This window comes from Chiloscyllium plagiosum, unplaced genomic scaffold, assembly GCF_037043375.1.
Source record: "Chiloscyllium plagiosum isolate Xiang-an unplaced genomic scaffold, Cpla_swu_hap1 HiC_scaffold_48, whole genome shotgun sequence".
NCBI classification, from domain to species: Eukaryota; Metazoa; Chordata; class Chondrichthyes; order Orectolobiformes; family Hemiscylliidae; genus Chiloscyllium; species Chiloscyllium plagiosum.
The window spans coordinates 789,337-798,859 of NW_028270186.1; the positions used below are offsets into that span (position 1 = coordinate 789,337).

A 9,523-nucleotide genomic window follows, 5' to 3' on the forward strand; every position below is an offset into this window, starting at 1 on the left:
GTACGGTCAGAGTGGACCTTAGTTAGGCCATATTTGGAGTACTGTGTGCAGTTCTGGTCGCCTCACTTTAGGAAAGATGTGGAAGCTTTGGAGAGGGTGCAGAGAAAATTTACCAGGATGTTGCCTGGAATGGAGAATAGATCATACGAGGATAGGTTGAGAGTGCTAGGCATGGAATGCGTTGCCTGTGGGAGTGGCAGAGTCAGAATCATTGGTGACCTTTAAGCGGCAATTGGATAGGTACATGGATAGGTGCTTAAGCTAGGACAAATGTTCGGCACAACATCGTGGGCCGAAGGGCCTGTTCTGTGCTGTATTGTTCTATGTTCTATGAATGCTATGACAGTGAGTAAAGAGCCTGGTGATACAGCCTGGTGCAGTCCATGAGCTGGTGTGTGTGTCCCTGAGCACAGTGTCTTTGCTGAAACATTACAATGAGAGTTATTGGTGCAGCCTGAGGTGCAGAAGAGGACTCTAAGTGGTTTGGGGATGTACCATGAGGGTTTATTGAGGCTGGGACATATTGAATGCCAATGTGTGTGGATGTGGGGTATGTGTGGTCAATGGTCATAAAAGACGTCCTGAGATGATGATGCCTAGTGTTCAATATGAAGGCCTTTCCAATTCATCAGAGAGCTGGATTCGCTGGGAGCACAGTCTCAATTTCTTGTCAAATTTTCTCAAAGTTCAGCTTGTCTCCTGGTTTTGGCAAGGTAGAAAGATAAATATTAATGAGGCAATTGGTATCATCAAAATGGGGTTTAACAAGCAACAAATGACAACTCACCACAGTCTTGTGAGAATCACATCACACTACCTATAGAGCATAAAAGATGGAGAAACATGCTTCTCATCACAAAATGGGCTTTGCCACATTTTCACCCAATTCTGCCACACATCCTGGCAGGAGGCTGGAAGAACACAGCAAGCCAGGGAGCATTAGGAGGTGGAGAAGTCGATGTTTCGGGTGTAAGCCTACCTTGGGACTGATGCTGCCTGGCTTGCTGTGTTCTTCCAGCCTCATGCCTGTCTATTTTGGATTCCAGCATCTGTAGTTTTATTGTCTCTAACCACACATCCTGGAATAGCCCACAATGCTCAGACCCATATGGGATTCTACCCTAAATCTCATATGGGCAATCTCTTATGAAAGCATACAAAATTTTATTCAATTTTCACATCAAAGATGGCTAAATCTTTAAGAGCATCTTTGAGCTGTTGAACTTAAACTATGAACTCAGAAACTCTTGTTGAGATAATTGTATCTTTTGAAATTCAGCCAAATGTTCATTATGTTATGGCCCATGGGAAATATCAACAAAGAAATCAATTGAAACGTGAATCAAAACCTATCAATCAAAGCCATCTTTCTCAAAAGAAAATTGACAGCATTCCTGTTAAAGTATGATAATTATTCAGATCTTGACCACCCTTTAAGCATGTTTATATCTACACCATCAATTCCTGACTTGTTTGAACTCAGCACTGAGTTCATGCTGCCCCTTTGTGTTTAAGATTCCACCTTGAAACCCCACTTCCCTTTTCCAAATGCAACATTTGATCTTTTTTCACTTAGAGGACATGGAATCGCTGGCTGGTCCAGCATTTATTGCCCATTCCTAGCTGCCCTTGAGAAGGTGGTGAAGAGCTGTTTTCTTGAACTGCTCCAATCCATGTGCTGAAGGGAGGGAGCTCTACAATTTTGACTCAGCAACGCTGAAGGAGTGGCAGTATATTTCCAAGTCAGACTGGTAAGTGGCTTAAGAGGAACTTGCAGATGATACATAGAACATAAGAACATAAGAGCCAGCAGGAGTAAGCCATCTGGCTCTACGAGATCATGGCTGATCTTTCCGTGGCCTCAGCTCCGCTTATCCACCCTCTCACTATAACCTTTTATTCCTTTATTGTTAAAAAAATCTAGCCTTGTTTTTAAAATATTCACTGAAGTAGTGGTAACCACTTCCCTGGGCAGGGAATTCCATAGATACACAACCCTCTGGTTGAAGAAATTCCTTCTCAACTCAGTCCAAATTCTGCTACCTTTATTTCTGAGGCTATACCTTCTTGTCCTAGCTTCACCTGCCAGTGGAAACAGTCTCTCTACATCTATCTTATCTATTCCCTTCATAATTTTACATGTTTCTATAAGATTCCACCTCATTCTTCTAATTTCCAATGAATACAATCCCAGTCTACTCAGTCTCTCCTCACAAGTCAACCCCCTCAACTCTGGAATCAAAATAGTGAACCTGTTGGTATTTCCATGATGATATTCCCATGTATCTGCTGCCGTTGTCTGACTGGATGATGGTTGTCATGAGGTTGGAAGGTGCTGCTAAAAAACTTTGGTGAATTTTGGCAGTGCATCCTGTAGATAGTACACACTGCTGCTACTGAGCGTTGTTTGTGGAGGGAGTGGATGCTTGTGGATGTTATGTCAATCAAGCAGCCTGCTTTGTCCAGGATGGTGTCAAGCTTCTTGAAGGTTGTTGGAGCTATACTCATCCAGGTAAGTGAGGAGTTTTCCACCATACTCCTGACTTGTGACTTTTAAATGATGGACAGGCTATGGGAGTCAGGAGGTGACTTCCTCGCTGTTGGATTTCTATCATAATACTGTTGGAAATGGAGATGAGACCTGTCTATTTGCATCCTGTTCAACTTTTTTAAAGGTCTTTCCAACTCTGTGCACGATAATCTATATTCCAGGAATAAGGATTTCGCCATTTCCCATTGAGATGTAGCTCAGTGTCTTCACTCAAAGATTGTGAATCTTGGAATTCTCGATCTGAGAGAACTGAGGAAGCTCATTGTTGAATGTTGAAACTGAGATGTTAGTTATACAGGTACTCAGTATTTGAGGTCAAAGATCAGCACTGAATGGCAAGCATATGCTTTAGGAGCTGAGTGCCGACTCCTGTTCCTATTTCTGGTATTGTTTTGATGAGTTGCAATAGACAGTAGCGAGATGTCTGTGCAAGTCAAACTGCGAGACAGACTCAAGTGGGGTTGGGGAAGTAAAATTCAAGAGGTATAGTTGAGATATTGCTCTCTACAAAATAACAACATTTTTCCACAATCTGTTCATGTGTTGAGACAACTATTTAATTGAATTGAATTTATTGTCAGATGTACCAAGGCACAGTGAAAAGCTTTGTCTTGCGAGCAATACAGGCAGATCACAGAATTAGGTAGCATAGATAGTAAATAATAGGGAAACAGCAGCAAAACCGAAACACAGGAACAGGCAAATGTTAACAGTTTGTGAATCCATTCAGTATTCTAACAACAGTAGGGTAGAAGCTGTTTTGAAACCGGCTGGTGTGTGTGCTCAGGCTTCTGTACCTTCTCCCCGATGGTAGAGGTTGTAGAAAAACATTGCCAGGGTGGGATGGATCTTTGAGAATGCTGGCGGCCTTTCCTTGACAGCGGGCCTGGTAGATGGATTCTGTAGATGGAAGGTTGGCCTTTGTGATTGTCCGGGCTGAGTTCACCACTCTCTCTAACCATCCCTGATCTTAAATGGTACAGTTGCCATACCAGTTAGTGATACATTCATACAGAATGCTCTCGATGGCACACCTATAAAAGTTGGCAAGGGTATTTGCCATCATGCCACACAGACTGCAGGAATTCTTTCACAGGGGTTACTGAGAGTTACTGAAACTCTAACCTATTTGAAGACCTGCTCAAAGCCCAGGAAATCCCTCATTACCTCCATTCCTTAGCTGAAAGATTACCTTCACCATGAACGCTGCAATGCTTTAGCATTCATACAGCTTAATTGACCATCAATTCTGACTGTCAGTGGGAGGAAGCGGAGTTTGCTGTTAACTATTATTTATGAATAAACCATGAAGCAGGAGGTTAGGTTTTGTTTTGATTCTAAAGTAACTACTTAGTGTCCACTATAAACATTCTAATAGGTGCAAGCTAACCCATTCCAAAAGTAAAAAAAAGGTATTTTACATTCCTCTGACTCCACATATGTGCGGCAGGTTCAGTCATATTGGATACAGCCCAAGACATCCAAAACAAACCTTAGAGCAAGTAGGTTTAGTCACTTGAAGAACTCTACTCCAGCTCCGGGGAAATTTCGGCTGCTGCTATTTCCTACAATGAATGCTCCAGTTGCTGTTTGCCCCCGGCAACCCGAGTGGTTCACAGTTCAACGTCCCAGGATCAATGGTCAGAGGATAAATAATAAGCTGAGCCTCACAATCAGGATGATGAGGAGAACGACAATGACACAAGACTGACACCGAGCACTGGTTATGTGAGAAAGCTTGGTCAATTACCTCATTGTGTTGTCAAGCCAGAAGTGAGTGCTGTCCAACTTGTGGGAAAATTCATCGAGTATCACTGCCTGTTCCTCCAACTCATCACCTATTGGTGTTGACATGTTCTTTAGGACCTCACTGCTTCCCAGAACCAGATCCAGTTGGTCATCTTGCTGTTCCATTATCAGCCAATGCTGGGCTGTCCGCTCCTCAACATACTAAGAGTTGACATTCTCCAGGTCCTGGTCTGTCTATGGGCTAGTGCTCATCCTCAATAGCCTCAAGCAGACTCTGTTGGTTTCGCCTTTCTCCAAACGCAACAGCGGAAGGACTTGTAATGTGATCTTTAATTTCCTTCACAGTTTGTCTCAATATGAGGACAGACACTTTCCTCTCTTGAAGTTCTGCAGTCTCAATCTTGAACTTCCGAGGATTTGATTCCACTATGCTGATCGTCTCACCCAGATCCTTCAGGTCCCACTTGATACTGCGCAGGCTGTCCCAAAGCTCAGTAGTCGTCCAGTCATATTTCTCTCTGCTGTCAGCCTGGGTGTCCTGCAGTAACTCCCCCCATTGCAGACCCGCTTGTGTATTTTCGGCACCACACTTTGTCCTTTGAAGTAAACTGTCTCTCTCGCTTAGAGGAGTGTTGTGTCTGGCATTGGCATTCCTGACACCATTTCACTTATCCCCTCCCATCCAGTAAGATCAGATTTAACCTGGAGGGGAGTCTCCTCCCTGTTAGCAACTCCCTGGAGCTTATCAGCCAGTATCTAGCAGTGATCTTTGCTTGGGACAATCGCCATAATAGAATGCTATCCTCTACACAACCACTTGCAAATCAACTTTTTGTGATTCATGAACAAGGATACCCAGATCCCTCTGCCTAACAGCATGCTGCAATCTTTCACCATTAGATATAACTTCATTTTTCTGTTATTCTTCCCAAAATGGACGGCCTCGCATCTCCCAACAATGTATTACATTTGCCACACCCTTGCCCACTCACTTAACCTAGTTATCACCCTCTGCAAACTTTCAGAGTCCTTTGCACACATTGATCTACCACTCATCTTTGTGTCATCTGTGAACTTTGACACAATATCCTTGGCCCCCAACTCCAAATCATTGATGTAAACTGGAAACATTTGCAGTCCCATCACTGATACCCTAAGGCACATCACTCACCACTGATCAACAACCAGAAAAACGCTCATTTATCCCCACACTTTGCTTTCTGTCAGTTAATCTATCTTCTATCCATGTCGATACACTACCCATAGCAGTCTGCACCTTTATGTTACGCAGCAGCCTTTTCTGCGGCACCTTGTTGAATGCCTTCTGGAAATCCAGTTACACCCCATCCACCAGTTCCCTGTTGTCCACCGCACTTGTCATGTCCTCAAAGAATTCCAATAGTTAAACATGACCTGTCTTTCATGAATCCATGCTGCATCGGCCCGATGGGACAATTTCTATCCAGGTGCCTTTCTGTTTCTTCCTTAATGATAGATTCAAGTCTTTTCCCCATTACAGATGTTAAGCTAACAGGTCTATAATTACCTGCCTTTGTTGACCTTTTTTTGAACAGCGACATCACATTGGCTGTCTGATAGAATCACTTGAGTCCACTGACTTTTGCTATTTCCTCTGCCATGCAATCTAATCAGGGCCAGGAGACTGGTTTACCTTTAGCCCAACACCACCTCTTTCGTAATAACGTTCGTGTCTAGGTCCTTGCCTGCCACAGCCTCCGTATTATCAATTATTGCTCTATTACTTGTATCTTCCACCGTGAAGACCGAAACAGAATACCTGGACAGAAACGATGAAACGTTAGCTTGCTCTCTCACTGAATGGATGCTGTCTGACCCGCTGTGATCTCCATTGTTTGTTGTTTTCAGGACAGATTGCAGCATCTGCAGTAACTTGCTCCTACAGGGGAGTTCATACTGGTGTTCTAGAGCCATTGCACACCTTTCAGACATCATCATGGAAAGCAGATTAATTAGTCATTATCACTATGTTGTGATTACAGAATCTTGCTCTACATAATTTGATTGCTGTGTTGCCTTTATAACAACAAGAGCTGAAAATGTGTTGCTGGAAAAGTGCAGCAGGTCAGGCAGCATCCAAGGAACAGGAGAATCGACGTTTCGGGCATAAGCCCTTTTTCAGGAATCCTGAAGAAGGGCTTATGCCCAAAACATCGATTCTCCTGTTCCTTGGATGCTGCCTGACCTGCTGCGCTTTTCCAGCAACACATTTTCAGCTCTGATCTCCAGCATCTGCAGCCCTCACTTTCTCTCTCTTTATAACAACAAGAACCTCAAATTCACTTCACTGACTGTGAAGTATTTTGGGTCATTGCGAGATGGTGAAAGGTACCATAGGAATACACAATTTCTTTTCATAATTATATCAGATCCTAAGTATCGTCTGTGCTGAGACTGACATCCCCCCCACTGCAATGAGCTGAAAGGTTGTGTGGGGACAACGCAGCAGAATGGTTTTGGTCTCTAGCAGGAGAGGCTGCTTCTCCTTGATGAATGACTGTGCTTCCTGTGAACTGTTGGCGATAGTTCATGCAGAGCAGGTTGTCGCTAGGCCGCTATCCCAGATCGGTACAGGCCTTTGGAAGAAGTAGCAGCGAGGTTGATGTTGGTTAAACCAGCGCACAACATATTGGGACTGTTGGCAGTTTTCAGACGGGCTGGAAATGTCAGTTGGATGATCGTAATGTGTGGCAATGTGGTGAAAGCAGGACGCCTGGGTGTGGGTTTTAGTTGCTGACATGTGGAGTATGAAATGGCACGATGAATACTTTCACTATCATTCTTGCAATGTATGAGCTCCTGGAGTGAAGTGGGGGAACCCCCAACCCAAGCTCCAACCCCAACCCCAACCTGTCCAGCACAAACAACAGGCAAAAATATCATTCAGAAAGGAATGGAGATACAACCATGAACAAAAAGACTGAGAGATACCGAAGAGCAGAGAAGGACAGAAATTTAGAGGGAGAGATAGAGACAGCGAGAAAGAGGATTTGAGAGAGAGAAGGGCTGGAGGGGGGTGCAGTTCATGGCCACCTCAAACTAATGAAAGAGATAAAACTTTGGATTGAGTGGCTGGAATCCCAGCCTCATCCAGCAACATCCACACAGAATGAGAATTGAATCTGGTTGTGAAAGAATTGAATTACAGTTTGGTTCTTTTTCTGAGCATTGATTGTCCTCCTCCTCACACATTGTGGTTGAAACTGTGGTGGTGCCTACTGCATTTTCAGAGGGTCACAATCCCTTGGGATAACACAAAAGTCTATGCATCTGTTCCAGGGTCTGCTCAGCAAGCAGGTCAAATATTTGAAGAGAGAAAAATACACATTTCACGTCAGGGGTTTCCGGTAAAAGCAAGCAGAATGACCAGAAGGGTGAAGCTAAATTGAAATGGTTCCTGTTTTTAAAAATAATTTCTTGTCTTGCAGCAATATTAGGAAGTTGCTGCGGTGGAAATGATGTCGCTCATTCCCCATTCTGTTAATTTTCAAGTTTAGAGATTAGTCACGAAAAGTTGAAGTGGGACGTTGTCAGCAGACTAATGCTGAGATTTCTTGCCGTGCTACTGCAGAGATGCAGCAATAGCATTTCAAGCATCTTGAACGATACAGATCCTACCTCCACATATATATATATACCCCATTCCGCCCCAACCTGCCCTCTGTCCCTTTTGTCTTGCAGTTTCCTCCATGCCCTCTCCTGTACTGTGCCTAGTGCTCTTTCTCTTTCTTGAGTCCACCTTCATGTGATTTCTTCTGTGTGCTCTCATCTCAGTTGTACTCTGCAGAAGCTTCACAAGGCTATTGACTCACCTGCCAGGGATAAATTTCAAAGTGCTGACGCTGCACTGCCTGAACTCTTCTCGCACGGGAAACCAGCACACCTGTAGCATCTGCATAAACTTCTTTACTGCTGGAAGGAGAGGGCAGACAAGTGGGAGGCTGGCAGAATACAGCAAGCCAGGCAGCAACAGCAGGTGGAGAAGTCAACATTTCGGGGGTAACCCTTTTTCAGGACTGAGGGTGGGTGTAGGGTGGCTGCAGATGGTTGGGCGCAGGGAAGGGGAGGATGTTTGGTGGTGAGGTTGGAATATATGAACACAAGTAGAGAATTCAACCTGGTTGGTCTGGATTCATTCCTCCCATTGACCAACCAGGTCGTATCCCCTACCTGTCTTCACTTATCCTTGCCTCACCACCAGCACCCCTCACTTTATTAGCATCTCCCCTTACGTCCACCACCAGTCCTGAAGAAGGGTTACACCCGAAACTTTGACTTCTGCACCTTCTGATGCTGCCTGGCTTGCTGTGTTCTCCCAGCCTCCAGCTTGTCTACCTTGGATTCCAGTATTTGCAGTTTTTTTGTCTCTAACTAAGGAAGGAGAGGGCAGTCCAACAAGCCACTGAATCATATCCTGAGGGCATTGAAACCTTCACTCCAAGAGCACATACAAAGGAGATATGAAGATGGCAAATATTGACAACCATGTGACAGGCTGTGACCTCTGGAGACTGACTGTTTCAAAGGACATTGGAAGATGCGAGTGTAAACAGAAAGCTCAGCTGCTCAGGAAAGTGCTCAGAGAATTATGTCAGAAGTCCACGAAAGTGCAGTTCCTCAGTTCAGTGTCTTCCACTGGAACCAATCTGCCTGAGACTGCACTCCCACAATGAGAATTCAGTTGGAAGATTCATTCTTCAAAACAAATATGTCCAATTTACTCAGCCTCTAATCATAGGGGGCTACCCTCTCATTTGGTTGTGTAAGGACCTTAGGACACTGGAGCAATTTTGCAATGATATCACAGAGCTGCACATCACTGAGTATAAATGCTATAGTGTGCATGGAGTTAAATACTTGCAAATGAGCTGAATTTTGGGAATACAAGGCATGAAGACACAAGGAGGATAGGTTAGTCCTTACCTAATGGAACTATAAGTTCATAGCCTGGTGTATCTATGATACCCATGCACAACAGTATTGAGTAATAATGTAGTATAAAGAGTGTTACTTTGACATTTAAGCCTGAAGACAGTTTTTGACACTGCTTTGTCTTCAGGTAATCTGTCCTGAATCCAAGCATACAATGAATGCAGACCACATGATAAAAGACATCCCTTGGCCGAAAGAAGTGAACCAGCACTGTGCATTGTTTTTCCTCTGATTTGAACCAATACACTGTTT

The 9,523-nt window shown here is 44.1% G+C and overlaps 1 pseudogene; it reads right to left on the minus strand.

The window, feature by feature from the left end:
• Positions 1–4,192: 4,192 nt before the first annotated feature.
• On the minus strand, positions 4,193–8,231 carry LOC122542961 (syntaxin-6 pseudogene; annotated as a pseudogene).
• Positions 8,232–9,523: the final 1,292 nt, after the last annotated feature.